The sequence below is a fragment of the Podarcis muralis genome, chromosome 13 (assembly GCF_964188315.1).
Source record: "Podarcis muralis chromosome 13, rPodMur119.hap1.1, whole genome shotgun sequence".
In the NCBI taxonomy this organism is placed as follows: domain Eukaryota; kingdom Metazoa; phylum Chordata; class Lepidosauria; order Squamata; family Lacertidae; genus Podarcis; species Podarcis muralis.
Genome location: NC_135667.1, coordinates 8362245 through 8380230, shown reverse-complemented (window position 1 = coordinate 8380230; position 17986 = coordinate 8362245). Strand labels below are relative to the sequence as shown.

At 40.0% G+C, this 17986-nt stretch overlaps 1 pseudogene; it reads right to left on the bottom strand.

Annotated features, from left to right (window-relative positions):
* Positions 1-3472: 3472 nt before the first annotated feature.
* On the bottom strand, positions 3473-14898 carry LOC114583586 (vomeronasal type-2 receptor 26-like; annotated as a pseudogene).
* Positions 14899-17986: the final 3088 nt, after the last annotated feature.

The following is a 17986-nucleotide window of genomic DNA, read 5'->3' as shown; positions in this document are numbered from 1 at the left end:
ACTAAGTTTAAAATCTGGGATAAAAAATTGCTGAACCTATTTGTAAGAATTGGAATGCAAGAGGGGGAGGGGAGGGGAAGTCCTGGAAAGATGATATGGAAAATAAGACTCTAAATTGGGATGTTTTGTTTTTGATATTGTTATAATTGGAAATGCCTAATAAATATTATTTAAAAAAGATATATATATACAATTTTTCATTTAAAAAAATCACATCCATTTAGAAAAATCTATATTAAACGATACAATAAGAAACATATAAAAATATAATCAGAAATCAGATATTACATAAACATTTATGGTTTCTAAAATGCCTGCATAAGTTTGATGTGTAAGAAACATTTTCAGAAGGCATTTAAAAGTTGAAGTGCATGTGTTTTATTGTTTTTAAATTGTTCTTTTATGTGTTGATGTCTTAGCTCTTTTCATATCTCATGATGATAAGTTCAATTGCAATTCTGCTAAAAACAGAAATGGGAGCAGAAGTTACCACTGTTTGCTCATTCCTTCTATGTCCAGATAGGAAATCCATCCCGGGAATATTATAAACATATGCTGTTCCAGTTGCATACAAGCTGCAAATGACAAATGATTTATTAAATTTCCCTTCCATTTTTATTGTGTTTCTTGTGCATTGAAAATAATTGCATGAAATAATGTAATGGTTACCTACATAAATTCATCTCAGTGGACAACAAGATGAATAGTTTAGTTCTTTGTGGAAGATTAACTTCAGAACAACAGAACAAAATCAGTGCTGCATGTGATATATACAAGGCAGTATGGAAAACAATGCCTTTTTTCATCCTTAGGCTCATGTAAAGCAATTTGGAAATGAAATAAATAATATAAAATGAAGTATTAAATGGGTTCCATTAATTTGAGAAGCATGAGCTTGAAATTCGAGAGAAGATTTTGAGAACACTTTGCTCTCCTAATGTGATTGAGAGAGGGAGTGCCCAGGGGTGGATGTATTGGACTATTTGTGACTCAGTTATTTATTTACTTGAAGTGTTTCTATCCCTTCTTCAGCAAAGCAGTTTACACAGGATAAATAGTGCTTTAAGCCTTAAAATCTAAAGTATATGACACAAAAGTCACAGGTGGAAGGCAAGAATGGGTACCAGATTTGGGGGTTGCACAGGTTGCCACTACTTTTGAAATGCTAAGGTCTACCACCACAAAATGAAACAATAATTATTTTTATTATTTGAGGGGATATAGACCTTGTTATGTAACTTTGAACATATTCTGTGAAGTGAGCAATTTAAATAAAGCTTTCTGGCATGTGTTTTCATGTGCATGTAGATCTATATGTTTGTGTGTATGTGTATGTAGATAGATGATAGATATAGATAGATGATAGATAGACAGATGATAGATAGATATAGATATAGATATAGATAGATGATAGATAGATAGATAGATAGATAGATAGATAGATAGATAGATAGATAGATAGATGATAGATGGATAGGTGATAGATAGATGATGATAGATAGATAGATAGATGATAGATAGATAGATGATAGATGATAGATAGATGATAGATGATAGATAGATAGATAGATAGATGATAGATAGATAGATGATAGATAGATAGATAGATAGATAGATAGATAGATAGATAGATAGATGATAGATAGATAGATAGATGATATAGATAGATAGATGATAGATAGATGATTAGATAGATAGATAGATAGATGATAGATAGATAGATAGATGATAGATAGATAGATAGATAGATAGATAGATAGATAGATGATAGATAGATAGATAGATAGATAGATAGATAGATAGATAGATGATAGATAGATAGATGATAGATAGATAGATGATAGATAGATGGATGATAGATAGATGATAGATAGATAGATAGATAGATAGATAGATAGATAGATAGATAGATAGATGATAGATAGATAGATGATAGATAGATAGATGATAGATAGATAGATAGATGATAGATAGATAGATAGATAGATAGATAGATAGATGATAGATAGATAGATGATAGATAGATAGATGATAGATAGATGATAGATAGATGATAGATAGATGATAGATAGATAGATGATAGATAGATGATAGATGATAGATAGATATAGATAGATAGATAGATGATAGCAGTGGTGTAGCGTGGGGGGTGCAGGGGGGGCCAGCCGCACCGGGTGCAACATCTGGGGTTAGGGCAAATCCATGGGTTAGGGGGCGCAAATCCACGGGTTAGGGGGCGCAAATTACTTGCCTTGCCCCGGGTGCTGACAACCCACGCTACGCCACTGGATGATAGATGATAGATGATAGATAGATAGATAGATAGATGAGAGAGAGAGAGAGAGAGAGAGAGAGAGAGAGAGATATGATAGATAGATAGATAGACAGGATTAATATAGGGTTGCCATATTTCAAGAAGTAAAAATCTGGACAGAGTTGCTCATCCTTTTTGGGGGTGATCGTCCAAAGTTTAGCTATTTTTTAGCAGGAAGCACAGAAAATCCTGGACATTTACTATTGAATTAAAGCCACCACCACCACCCCCGGTGTCAAATTAGCACATGCACAACCCTGCACATTACCGAAATCTTCAGGTTCATATGGCAACTCTATTCCATCTGAAATAAGTTGGTGAACATTTTTTTTTTAAAAAAAAAAAGGTAAAAGGAATTTAAAAAACACTTTCAAGGGGGAAGAAATATTTTGTGAAACTGGAGGACCAGCTTTGATACAGCACTAGATTTATGTTGGAATTTATCCCCAACACTATCTTTCTCAACTTTACACTTCACCTCCCAAACACCAGGGCTGTGTAGAAATCACACATACTTTGGGTGCAATTAAAGCCAAACTTAAACCTCATTCCCTTCTCTCTGTCACTTCATAAAATGGAGAACAACTGTCTGTGCTGAAAGTCTGCAAGCTGAGTGGAAGAGTGGTGCCCTTTTCCTTGGGGATGGAAGGCAATACCCAGGCAGTGACTGACAATGAGAAGTGCTCAGGGGTTGACCTGTTGGAACTTTCTCAGGTAAATGATTATTTGTGAAGCCGTATAATTATACACAGTGGCACCTCAGGTTACAAACACCTCGGGTAATAAACACTTTGGGTTACAGACTCCACTAACCTAAAAATAGTACCTCGGGTTAAGAACTTTGCCCAAGGATGAGAACAGAAATTGCGCACTGGCGGTGCGGTGGCAGCAGGAAGCCCCATTAGTTACATTCGTACCTCAAGTTAAGTACGGTTTAAGGTTAGGAATGGACCTCCGGAACAAATTAAGTTTGTAACCAGAGGTACTGTACCACTGTATTTGCCTGAAGCATTTTTATCCTTTTCAGCCAGTAAAGTCTTCCAAAGTAGCCACTATACATAGGTCAGTGATAAGAAACTCACTACATGAATGCTTAAAATGTAGGAGACATGACACAAAAGGAATGGGGATTTGGAGGGATAAGCGGGGAGACACTTACTATGGAATTGTGAACATGTTCTGTGAAGGCTGTTCTCTGAAGAAAACTTCATCAAATGTATAAAAGATCTGAGAGGAAATCCCACCAATGATGAGGCCACCTGGCTGGTACCACTCATGAGGAACAGGAAAGGGGTCACTGGTGGGACACCTGGTCGGATCTGCATTGTACACACTAGGTACATGCAAAAACAGCAACACATATACACAAAACATTCTAGCAGTGTAGCTTATTTCCTTTTCGCATAAGCCTCTTAAGGAGAGAAAAATCTTGCAGTCTTTGTCTCTATCAGTATACCCTTTAGATATTGTCAGGTTCTTTAATTGATCTATAATATGTTGTTGCTCTCATTTCCTTTGAGAGGAAGGGACTACATTGGGTAATAACTGGCTCTGGCAAAAAAATTCCAGACGATATTTGTGAGTTGCATTTTAGAATCAAAGTGTAACAAATGGAGCCTTGGTTAGAAGGTGAGATTGCCAGCACCCATTTCAAGTCTGGCCAATAAAAGGAAAATGTGAGAAATAAGATGAGCATGGTCTTCTCTGGCCTTTGCCTCTAACCTCACCACTCTACTGAATACAACATTATTTATTATAACAACTTCTAGGTTTTCCTATTGAATTTTTCCAAGTGACTACTGGAAAGTCTCTTGAGCCTGGACAAATTGAGAAAAATATAATGATTTGTTTAATTGCATGAATAGATAATATTGTTTTCAGATTATTAGCTCAGAGTAGCAGTTTTGGTAACCAACAAGTTCAGCTGGGTTTGTTTTCTAAAATGTGACTCCATGTTACCTCTGACCCTGAGTGGCCTACAAAGTGGCAAGTGGCTTGAAATCTTCTGTGGCAAATGAACATACCCAGGAAAGTCAGAGTGGTGCCATTTTTCTTTGTGGATGCAAAACAGCAAATCCTGAACTAAGGGCCAAACATGCAACCCTAGGTTTAAAGAAGGCTTGGGAAACATATTTTTTACACTAATAGTCTAGGGGAACCTCCTCCCGCAAAGCACAACACACCCACACACCAGATGCATCATCAAAAAGAGGAGAATTAATCAATTGATTATTCAGACTGTTAAAACTTCCTGATGGTGTTTTGCTTGCATGGGTAACCTCCAGATTGCATTACGAATGCAATGCACCTTTTGTGAGACTGCCCCTGAGGCTGGCCTGGAATGTGCTCACTGGAGCGAAATTTCACCATCATGTTATACCACTGCAGATGAAAGAACTGAACTGCCTGCAAATGAGGTCAATGTGCTGGTATTGGTATACAAAGCCATATACAGCTTGGAACCACAATACATAAAAGAGAATTTCCCCTTTATGTAGGCTACTAATCACTGTGCTATGCAGCTCCATATCTTCCATTCCCATTTCCAGTTTGCCATGATTTCACGTCCTAATTTAAATTCCTCTTCTTTCACTCTGTTTCCAAAAGGCCGGAGGCTTGGTGACTTTCGCCTCTAAATTCATTCCAACTTGCACACAGGATCCTTTCTCTCGACTCTATCTCTGGCATCTCATGAAGTTTCTTGCTATCTCTGTCAATGAATTAATTCCACTCCTTCAGCATAACAACTCCTTCATTTGTCTGGTTCACACCTCCAGGCAACTTTGTGAAGGTCTTGTCCATTCCATCACCTGCAACCATTCTCCTTTCCTGTTCAGGCAGACCTTGATCAGTACCCCCCCCCCCCAAAGGTCCTGCGTATTCTTTGGTCTTATTTTTCTCTGATCCATTTTTGTTCATCATTTTCTCCTTCTCAGCTATGAATTCTTTCAATTGTTCACCCAATAATGCCACACAATAACAACAATCAGTGGGGCATTCAACAATATCTTTGCTATATTGGATTATATTTCTATCCACCTTAACAGTGTCTGCCTTGAAGTCTTGTGTCTGTCTCTTTAATAAGAAGCCAGTACTCACAGAAAGGAAGGGGGGTTAAAAGTAAGAAAAAATGATAATTCTTAATCACCAGAGCATCCTTTTCCATTTATCATCTCTCTGAATCTGAAATAAATAGGTATGTCTTTGGTATTATTTTGCAGTCTGTTAGATATTCTAACTAATGTCTCTTTTTATGGCTGCAGTTAAGTCACATTCCAGGTGAAAATTAATTGACAGAAAGGGTCATCCATGTTATAATCTCAAAATATCCCAATATCAAATATTGTTAAAAGAAGAGAGGTTTTGCTGATTTGAGAGCTAACCTTCAAGGATATTGTGCAGTATCTGGGCACAATGTCAGATTCTCTCCAAAATTTTATCTGCCTCCAGAAAGTTCTCATACTCAGTTTGAAGATGGCTTTCTTCAGAGCATGTGAGGTTAATCTCCCTATCACACAAGGGAGAGTGTACTAACAAAGATTTAAGTCTTAGCTGGCGATGGGAGTGTTAACCAGCAAAATTTCCTCCAAGAAGTCAACACGTAAATAATTTTAAATGAACTTTTGTAAATAGTATAAATGAATTATGCATAAACCTTATCCCTTCCTTTTTAACAATAAAATGATGGCAAATCAAAGAGCTGCTTTAATTCTTTATTCTTATTAGTTGCTCTCTGTTGTTCAGCTCTGGCCTCAGCATGATAATATAGCATTTTGGGGCAAAGATGCAGCCCAGTAAGCCAGCACTGGAGGCCAAGATGGAGAAGATCTCCACCATCACCATGTACTTCCCTTTGGTGCTCAGGTAGGTTGGTACAAAACACAACCAAACACTGCAGAACAGCAACATGCTGAAGGTAATGAACTTGGCTTCATTGAAACTGTCAGGTAATTTGCGGGCCAGGAATGCTGAGAGGAAGCTGAAGAAAGCCAGGAGGCCCATGTAGCCCAGGACACAGGAAAACAAGGTCACAGACCCTTCGTTACATTGCACAGTGATTTCTTCCATTAGTGAGTGCTTGTCTAAATCTGGGAATGGAGGAGAAGTTGCCAACCAGAGAGTACACAGACTTGCTTGAATCAAAGAGCAAGAAAGGACAATGGAGTTGGCCAGTCTTTTCCCCACCCACTTCCTCAGGCTGGAGCCTGGCTTGGTGGCCATGAAAGCTACAACTACGGTAATGGTTTTGGCCAGCACACAAGAAACAGCCATTGAGAAGATGATGCCAAAAGTAGGTTGTCTGAGGAAGCAAGCCATTTCCCCTGGTTTGCCAAGGAATAGCAAAGAAGATAGAAAGCAGAGCAGTAGAGAGATGAGGAGAGTGTAGGTGAGATCTCGGTTGTTGGCTTTGACAATGGGTGTATCTCTGTGCTTCACAAAAGCTAAAAAGACTAAAGTTGTGACAATGGAGAAACAAATAGCAATTGAGGCCAAGCTGATCCCTAAGGGTTCTTCATAAGAAAGAAAGCTCATTGATTTGGAGATGCATCCATCTTTGTTCCTGTTTGCATATTGGTCTTCTGGGCATCTGAAACAGTCATCCATATCTGAAAAACAGAAACAGGTCAAATTCTAAACAAAATTTATTTGCTTCATTTGCCTCCCATATGACCGTTTTGGGATTTCAACCTGGACATTCTTAATGCACTGTTGTAAAATGAAAGTGCACTTTAATTAGCCCACAACTTACACACATTTGACCTTTGTGCACTTTACACTATTGGCAAGCAAATGAAAAATAAAGAGAGGAAAGGGAGCTTGTGCCTGGGTAAAACCACTTCGCCTATGCCACCTGCCATTGAATCCAGTGTCTTTGACTATACACAACACAAAAAGGTATAATTTTGAATTTGTGATGTCCTGTGCAGATTGGCCAGATAGGTATTCCTCGTACATCTTCACTTCACTGTTTCCTATCTAGAACTGTGTATCTGGTTGTCTATTTGAGGGGTGCCCCATGGATTTTTGCACCTGACATGTGTTGCAGAGGCCACTAAGGAGAAACTTTAATGTCTGATCCAGCATCTACTAATAATAATCACAGTTTGATTTTACCTCTTCAAAGTAGAAATTTGTCAAACTCTCCATGACCATCATCAGGAGTGTTAACATTTCTCTATGGACTTTTTGACCATTTGTTTTGGCCATTTTTATATTTTTTTCTGTTTAGGATATTACAGTGGGTTGTCAGCACCCGGAGCAAGGCAAATAATTTGCACCCCCTAACCCGTGGATTTGCGCCCCCTAACCCTAACCCCCAGATGTTGCGCCCGGTGCGGCTGGCCCCCCCTGCACCCCCCACGCTACGCCACTGGGATATTATAAAGTAGGTGTGCAACTACCATAGATCATTTTGTCTATTTTAGCGCTCACACTCAAATCCACATAAAATGTATTGCATCAGTGGCGTAGCGTGGGGGGTGCAGGGGGGGCCGGCCGCACCGGGCACAACATCTGGGGTTAGGGCAAATCCACAGGTTAGGGGGCGCAAATCCACGGGTTAGGGGGCACAAATTACTTGCCTTGCCCCGGGTGCTGACAACCCACGCTACACCACTGTATTGCATGAGGCTTCCTCATTTTTCAAAATGTCCCTGGGAAGATATTCGAAGTCAACAGAGAAACATTCCAGGCAGCATGGTAGTTAAACATAGCACTTAGATCTAAAGTAGCAAACTATCCCAATCCTATCCAATGAAAATAACACATGAATTCTAAGTCACAAACCATTCTGGTCTGAAATCTTCCCTTCTGGACATGGAGCACAATCATAGCAGCAAAATTTCTCCCCTTCCTTCCTTTTCTTCTGATGACCAGGGGAGCAGCAGTCATTACACACAGAAATAGGCACCACCTATCCATCAGGAGGAAAGAAAAGTCAGCTGGGAGAAAGTCTCCATTCCTCCCCATAAAAAAATATACAATATTTAATTAATTTATTTATTTGTTTTCTTTTTCCCCTCATGAACTTGAAAGACTCATCTCATAAATGTTAATAATAGTAGTAATAATTATTATTTGCACCCGACCCATCTGGCTGGGTTTCCCCAGCCACTCTGGGCAGCTTCCAACAAGACAAAAAATACACAAAATGTCACACATTAAAAACTTCCCTGAACTACCTGAATGTCAGGTAGTTATTTATCTCTTTGACATCTGATGGGAGGGTGTTCCACAGGGCAGGCGCCACTACCGAGAAGGCCATCTGCCTGGTTTCCTGTAGCTTTGCTTCTCGCAATGAGGGAACTGCCAGAAGGCCCTTGGCGCTGGACCTCAGCGTCCGGGCAGAACAATGGGGGTGGAGACGCTCCTTCAGGTATACTGGACCAAGGCCGTTTAGGGCTTTAAAGGTCAACACCAACACTTTGAATTGTGCCCGGAAACGTACTGGGAGCCAATGTAGGTCTTTTGAGACCGGTGTTATGTGGTCTCTGTGGCCGCTCCCAGTCACCAGTCTAGATGCCACATTCTGGATTAGTTGTAGTTTCTGGGTCACCTTCAAAGGTAGCCCCACATAGAGCTCAATGCAGTAATCCAAGCGACAGATAACTAGAGCATGCACCACTCTGGTGAGACAGTCCACAGGCAGATAGTGTCTCAGCCTGCGTACCAGATGGAGCTGGTAAACTGCTGCCCTGGACACAGAACTTACCTGCACATCCACGGACAGCTGTGACTCCAAAAAGACTCCCAGGCTGCGCACCTGGTCTTCTTCGCCGTCGCTATCGCCACTTGGTAGGCTCGATGTTGAGCTCTAACCCATGTCCAGTCCGATTCAGAATGTTTTCTGCCACCGAAGCTCTAGCCGTCTCAACGATTGTTTCCTCGCCCTCAGCTCCAAAGAAAACCACGGGGCTGTCTGGGCTCCATGCAATCGGAGAGGGCGTTTCGGAGCCAGACAGTCGATAGCCCTGGTTAACTCAGCATACCAGTGGGCCACCTGAGAATCAGCTGAAAGGCCATCAACATGGGATAAAGCATCCCCTACCAATCTCTGGAAACCATTTGGATCCATTAAGTGGCGGGGGCGGACCGTCCGAATTGTTTCCACCTCCCTGCAGAGGGGAAGGGTTGCGGAGAAGTCCAGTTGCACCAGGAAGTGATCTGCCCATGGCACTTCTTTTGTTTCACTTTTACTTAGTGTTACATCACCCATGTTACTAGAGGTAAACACCAGGTCTAAGGCATGTCTGTGACTATGAGTTCGGCCAAACCCCATGGAGGCCATGCTTTCCACGAAGTCCTGAGCAGCCCCTTGTAAGGTCGTGTCGGCATGGATGTTAAAATCCCCTAGGACAACCAAACTAGGTGATCAACCCAACTAGGTCAAGGCTAGACCCATAGGCAGGGATAGTCTTCAAACAACAACTAAGCCTGCCTCCTCGGTAATTACATGGTCTGCTCTAAGCGTAACTCCACCTCCTGCCCATGATCACCGAGATCGGATGTCCCAGTGCTCCCCCCCCCCCGGAACTTGCCCCAGCCACTCCCAGGCAGCCCTGATCCTGCCCCTTAAAAACAAAATGCAAACTATACAACAACCAATAAAACAGCAAAAAACAAAAACAGAACAGTTATAGTAAAATTAAACCCCAAACAGATATCCATCCATACCACCCACCTACCCACCCCCACCCCAAAAAGGAAAAAGGAGGGGAAAAAGAACTTAAAATGTTAGAATGATGTTGGATTGAAATTAAGTGGTTTCTAGCTGAAATGGTATAAAAGAATATGAAAAAATGGTTTTTTATAAGTACAAATTCAAGGTTATAATAATTTAAGATTAAAGATCTGGGTAGAATAAAGAGGGAAAGAAACTGCTGAGCTAATAAATTGAACTGGAATACAAAAAAGGGAGGTATGAGGAGGTCCGAGAAAAAAGTAAATGAAAAATAATGTGATGTATAGATTGATTGTTTAAAACTATTTTTATTTTGTATTTTTGATTTTTTTTCTTTTTCTATTTTGTAATGTAAAAATCTTAATAAAAATTTATATATATATATAAAAAAAGAACTTAAAATGCCACTGACTGTTTAAGGACATTTTAAAACACATCTAAAACAGTCCTTTTGTAGCCAGGATGTGAAGGCCTCCCCCCCCCCCCCGCCCCGGACAGCTGGAAAAGGCCTTGGAAGGGAGCAGGCACTGCAGTCCTCACCACAGCCAATGGTATAAACTTGTGCTATAAAAGTAGAGCATGAATCCCTAAAAAGCTGGATAGGACAACTGATCATTGGTCCATCTGGCTGTTTTTTTTATTACAGACCAGTGTTATTTTCAAAGCCTACTTGGAGATGCAGAGGATTGAACATGGGACCATTGCATTTCAACCATTTTGTTATTCAGATGAGCTTTGGAGTTTTTCCAGTGGGACAGAGCCTGCAGGGCCCACAATCCAGGACCCATACCTGGTTAAAACCTTTGTGCCATTTAATCTTGTCCTCATGAATGTCAAATCTTCTTGCTTCAAGAGCATCATTGTCTACTTGACCAACTTTCACTCGAAGGAAGGACTTGTTTGGGAATGTGACTATGTTCATGATGTCAAGTGCACCTCCGGTTTGCTTTTTACCATTGAAACTCACTGTTTCTCCAGCAGTGTTGTTAAATGAAATGTCAAGAAGAAAAGGGTGGAGCTAATTGGAACATAACAAGACATAAAGGGGTTAAAAACATAAAATTCGCAAGTATGGTTTAGCACAGGTCAATAATCTAAACTATAGGAAGCCATTTAAGATTACCTGGAACGCCTTTCAGAAATTGAGCATTTCAGATTGGCCCAAGTCTGAGGGAGGTCAAAAGGTCTCTAATACAGAGTTTGACTGATACCACCCTTTCCCTCAGTCTAAGTTCTGCTGGGTTTCTGGCTCATGTGAATTCTCTGAAAGGGTTTTAGAACAGAATTCTTACCAGGCCATGACCCAAGCCCACAACACCATTTTTAAAAACATATCACATCCTGGACTGAGTCTGCTGAGCCACAATGAACCTAGGATGGATGGCATATAGTGGAGTATCTTCAGTTTTGCTGGGCATGAGGAACTTAAGGTTGTCTCATCCCACGTTTCACCCATTACAATCTACCCTCCTCCCAGAAGATATTGGGTTTCCATTGTTATATATTTGTGGGTAAAAGCCTCAGCGCCTAGGGCTTGCCGATCAGAAGGTCGGCGGTTCGAATCCCTGTGGCGGGGTGCGCTCCCGTTGCTCGGTCCCAGCGCCTGCCAACCTAGCAGTTCGAAAGCACCCCCGGGTGCAAGTAGATAAATAGGGACCGCTTACTGGCGGGAAGGTAAACGGCGTTTCCGTGTGCGGCCCTGGCTCGCCAGAGCAGTGATGTCACGCTGGCCACGTGACCCGGAAGTGTCTCCGGACAGCGCTGGCCCCCGGCCTCTTGAGTGAGATGGGCACACAAACCTAGAGTCTGGCAAGACTGGCCCGTACAGGCAGGGGTACCTTTACCTTTTTATATTTGTGAAAAATCTTTTTTGCCCTCACAGATGGGCCATTAATAATGCAATGTAGATTAAATTTATTCTGAGGGGGAAAGTACACCAGATGATATCAACATAAATTCCTGCATTGCAGAGGTTTGGACTAGATAACCCTTAGAATCCCTTCCCACTATGCAATTGTATGGATTCATGATTCTACGTTTCTCAGGGAATAAATCGTACTAATTTCGGTGAAGTCCCCTTTTGGACTACTAAAGCCATTGAATTAAGAAGAATTTGATTTCTACACTTTACCTTGAAAGGTTGCAGATTCTGATATTCATATTTTTTATCTCGGGCCATTGCTCTCTGCTTTGCTCTCATTGAGTAAATGACATGCAAAGCATGAGCCACAACATAGACAGCATTGTAGATACTGTAGCTGTGGCCAGTCATGCCCATTTCAAACTGAGGTCCAGGAAGGCTCATTAGCCCCTCATCCCCAGTACATGATTCATTGGCTTCCGTTGTCAAACTGGGGTTTGGCAATGTACAGTCAAATGCTTGCTCCCAGAAGTCCCTAAGAAAACCATCTTCTTTTATTTTATCAGGCTTAATGCTCTGAAGAAATTCATGGAACCCCGGAGGCTCTTTTGAATGAATTGTGAAGGAAATGGAACCTTGAAAGGTCTGAAGATCTAAAAGCTTTTGGAATATCACTAATATGAAATCAATCTGGGTTGTTATGATCCACACCTTTCTAAATGATGAGCTTCCCTTCTTTTCAGAATCTCCTAGAACTAGTACAGCTCCCATCCATATAAGGGTTAAAGATTCTCCAAAGATTATACATGAACTGACTTTATCATCTGTTAAAGAGAGATAAATATCCAAGAGCACATCAAGTGTTTCACTCAGCTTATCTACATTGGCTACTTGTGGTATTTTATGTGTGAAGGATGAACAGATTCCGTGCCTAGAAAGCAATGGTTCCAGAGTCTGCAAGAAATTTTCTCCACCGTCACCTTCCACAACGAAAAGTCCAATCCATTTCCATCCAAAATGCTTTAGTAAGCTAATGATTCCAATAGACTGATGGCTGTCATTGGGAACCAAGTGGTAAAAGGAAAGGAACTGGTCTGCATCACTCTCCCCTGGAGGAAATGACCCATATGTGAGCTAAAAGGAAATGTACAAACATTATAGAGTTCCACATGGATGAACCTTCATTTTGATCCTGTGCCTGTTCATTCAACAAAGATTAAGTCAGAGCCATTCATAGGTTCAAGGACAGTTCAACCCAAGGACTCTCCTAGATAATTTTTTTCTACTGTTATGGTGATATTTAAAAATCTGAATATTTTCCTTCACCATATATATATATGGAATTTAGCGCTGGCTTGCAAGGCTAGCACCTCAGTAAACAGCCTATTTCTGAATCATTATTATTATTGTCATCATCTTCATAATGAACATCCTTTTAAATGGAATCCCAGTCAGTAACATGGCTGCTTCATTGTGCATGAATTGACATTTCAAATATGTTGTCCAGGAGAGTCAAAAGACCAATCTGAATTATTAGTAACAGAAGAATATAAATTGTGAAAAGCCTATTCATCGGTCCTACCTGTGGTATCTTGTAGAGGCCTATGGTGTCAGCCATAGAGAGGGAGGTATCAAAGCTAAGTCCTCCAATGATAGCTATAAGGTTTTTTTGAACGTCACATTTGTAGTTGGGGACAAATCTATGTGATTTGAAAAGTAGGTCCAGAGTTGTCCGATAGGTCATCCTTGCATCGTAATAACTGTCATAGATGTGGAATCCAAGGGTGAGATTGGGCAAGATCTTGGGGCTTTCATTTATCTCTTTTATAGCAAATGCCAAGGAAAGGGTGTGCTGGTAGAATTTTGTCACCACACTGCAAATGAAGTTAGATATTCACAATTTCTAATGTAAAATCTGCAAGGTGTTGAATCAACATATCACAAAATTGACCATTTCTGTAACTCATATGTCTAAGGTAAGAAATACCATATAGCCCTTATGGCATTTATTTTTCATCAGGTCATTTGCATTCTGCATATTAATTTGACAAATCCTATTGTTAATCTCTTGCTGCATATTAATTTGACAAATCCTATTGTTAATCTGGGAAAATCTCCCTGCTTGAAACTCTGGAGATCTGCTATCCATTTCTGTTTCCAGTACTGAGCAAGATCAATCAATGATCTGACTCAGTATAGGGCAGCTGCTGGTGTTTATTTGTCAGAATACACTGTAAGTTCCTTAAAGTTAGTTCTCATTTAAACTAATGAAGCAAGTTAGTCATGACTTTCAAAGTACCATTGATCCTAAAGGGACCAAATCTGACAACACCCAATTCAAACCTGGGCATTTCTACTCACAATGACATCCAGATTTGTTCAGGGGCTCTTACTCTCAGAGGATTGAGGCCTTAAAAATTAATTACCAGAGCCATAAATTATACAATGAAAATCATATAAAAATTAAAATCAGAAATCAGGTAAATATGGTGTAAATTGGTATTCTAAGACGCCTGCAAAACTTTGATGTGATAGAAACATTTTCATCAGCCGTTTAAAGATTGAAATAGAAGGTGTCTTCCTATCCCCTGTTTTTATCAATTTAAATATACCAGAAGAATCTGTGTCACTTTTCATAATTGGGAAGACCACAATAACTGTGGGGAAATGAGAATTCACTGTGCCACAGTCATCAAAATATATTTACTTTTGTCACAGTTATTATTTATATTGGATCTGATCTGATTCTAAATATGTATTAAATTGTTTTATGTGCAGATATATTAGCTCTTTTCACGTCTCAAGATGATAATTCAAATGGCCATTGTGCTGAAAACAGAACTGGGAGCAGAAATTACCAATGTTTACTCATTCCTTTCATGTCCAGAAAGGAAGTCAGTCCAGGGAATACAATCTGCGTGTGCTGCTCCAGTTGCTTGCAAACTGCAAATGGTACACAATTTATTCGATCCCCTGCCCACACATTTCTATTGTATTTTCCTGTACATAGAAATGAAATGGCATTGTATCTTACCTTTTCATAATTAATTTTCAAATGTTACATAATTTTACCCCATTGGATAGCCAGATGAATAATTTAGTTTTGATGGATGACAAAGTTTACTGGAACAGAATCAGCACCTCAGGTGACAATTACATGGAGGAATGGAAACCAAAGCCTTTTTAATTCCTAGTCTCATGAAGAGGACTTCAAAAATGAAGTAAATAATGAATAATGAAATAATAAATAGTTTCCATGGCTTTAAGAAGCATGAGCTTGGAATTTGAGATAGGAAATTGTGAGAACACTTTGTACTCCTAAAAGGTGTTTTTTGGGTGGGTGTGTATCAGGTGGACAGAATTTGAAACAGTGCTTGTTCTCTCTCTTTTCCACATTACCTGTATTTTTCTTTTCTTTTCATTTTCACCCTTTCCCTCCACAATATTTGTTCTATGTTCTATGTAGGAATTGTAAATTTATAGGGGAAAATAAAACCAAACATACAGCCTTCTCCCCCATTTTTATTTTGGCCAAATAAAAGTCAGTGTTGAACATCTCTTAGCTTAATAAACTCAGACACTGATTGAGAATGAGAAGGGCTCAGGGATGAACCTATTGGAACTTTCTCAATTATGTAAATGCTTCTTTGTGAACCAGTAGAATTATTCATGCACCCGAAGCATTTTTATCCCCTTATTCAGCCACTAAAGGCCAACAAAGCAGCTTACATACAACAGTGAGAAGAAACTTATTGCTTTAAGGCATAAAATCTGGGAGACATAAGACAAAAGGAATGGGGATTTAAAGGGATAAGTGGCGAGATCCTTACTATGGAAGTGTGAACATATTCTGTGAAGGCTGTTCTCTGAAGAAAACTTCATAGAATACATAAAAGATCTGAGAAGAAATCCCACCGATGATGAGGCCACCTGGCTGGTACCACTCATGAGGAACAGGAAAGGGGTCACTGGTGGGACACCTGGTTGTATCTGCATTGCACACTCCAGGCACTTGCAAAAACAGCAACACCAATAGACAAAACATCCTAGCAGTGTGGCTTATTTCCTCTACCCACAAGCCTCGTAAGACGAAACACCTCCCAGTCTCTGCCTTTATTTGCATACTCCTTAGATGATCTCCATGACTTTAATTCTTCTATCGTTTGCTCTTTGCTGCTCTCATTTCCTTTAAGAGGAAGGGACTACATTAGGTTAGGAATTTCTCTGCCAATACTATTCTAAAAGAGGTTTGTGAGTTGCACTTTAGAAACAGGGAGTTACCAATGGAGCCTTGATAAGAATGTGAGAAGGGCAGCACCCATTTAAATTTTGGGCAATAATGGGGAAATGTGAGAAATGAAATGAACGTGGCCATGCCTGGAAGCTGCCCCTACACTAACTATTCTGCTGAATAGAGTATTATTTATTCTAACAACTTCTAGGCTTGCTTATTGACTCTTTTGATGTGGCTACTGCAAAGCCCCTTGAGCTTTAATGAATTGAACAAAATACAATGATTTGGTTAATTGAATGGAGAGACATTTTTTTCCAGAGGTTTAGTGCAGAGTGGCACTTTTGGTAACCAGTGCCTTGGGTTGGGTTTGTTTTCAAAACTGTGACTCCATGTTACCTCTGCCCATGAGTGCTTCTCCTAAGAAAATATTGCCAGGAAAGCCAGAGTGAAGCCATTACTTTTGTAAATGCAAATCACAGTCAATTGTTTTTAAAAAAAAATATATAGGCATTGTTAAGATCAAGTATGATTTTATTTCTGTGTATTGTAAGTCACCCTGAAACAATGTGATTAAGAGTGATATCAAAGTGTTCAACCAAAACAATCCCATATTTCATTTGTACTGGGGATTGGGGTGTAATCCTGCAACACCAGGAAACATGCAACATTCTAGCAGTGTAGCTTATTTCCTTTTCGCATAAGCCTCTTAAGGAGAGAAAAATCTTGCAGTCTTTGTCTCTATCAGTATACCCTTTAGATATTGTCAGGTGCTTTAATTGATCTATAATATGTTGTTGCTCTCATTTCCTTTGAGAGGAAGAGACTACATTTGGTAATAACTGGCTCTGGCAAAAAAATTCCAGACGATATTTATGAGTTGCATTTTAGAATCAAAGTGTAACAAATGGAGCCTTGGTTAGAAGGTGAGATTGCCAGCACCCATTTCAAGTCTGGCCAATAAAAGGAGAACGTGAGAAATAAGATGAGCATGGTCTTCTCTGGCCTTTGCCTCTAACCTCACCACTCTACTGAATACAACATTATTTATTATAACAACTTCTAGGTTTTCCTATTGAATTTTTCCAAGTGACTACTGAAAAGTCTCTTGAGCATGGACAAATTGAGCAAAATATAATGATTTGTTTAATTGCATGAATAGATAATATTGTTTTCAGAGTATTAGCTCAGAGTAGCAGTTTTGGTAACCAACAAGTTCAGCTGGGTTTGTTTTCTAAAATGTAGGCCTGAGTGGCCTACAAAGTGGCAAGTGGCTTGAAATCTTCTGTGGCAAATGAACATACCCAGGAAAGTCAGAGTGGTGCCATTTTTCTTTGTGGATGCAAAACAGCAAATCCTGAACTAAGGGCCACACATGCAACCCTAGGTTTATAGAAGGCTTGGGAAACATATTTTTTACACTAATAGTCTAGGGGAACCTCCTCCCGCAAAGCACAACACACCCACACACCAGATGCATCATCAAAAAGAGGAGAATTAATCAATTGATTATTCAGACTGTTAAAACTTCCTAATGGTGTTTTGCTTGCATGGGTAACCTCCAGATTGCATTACGAATGCAATGCACCTTTTGTGAGACTGCCCCTGAGGCTGGCCTGGAATGTGCTCACTGGAGCGAAATTTCACCATCATGTTATACCACTGCAGATGAAAGAACTGAACTGCCTGCAAATGAGGTCAATGTGCTGGTATTGGTATACAAAGCCATATACAGCTTGGAACCACAATACATAAAAGAGAATTTCCCTTTTATGTAGGCTACTAATCACTGTGCTATGCAGCTCCATATCTTCCATTCCCATTTCCAGTTTGCCATGATTTCACGTCTGTCAGGGGCTCAGGGGCTGAGCCACAGGAGAAGGAGGAGATGGAGAGCGA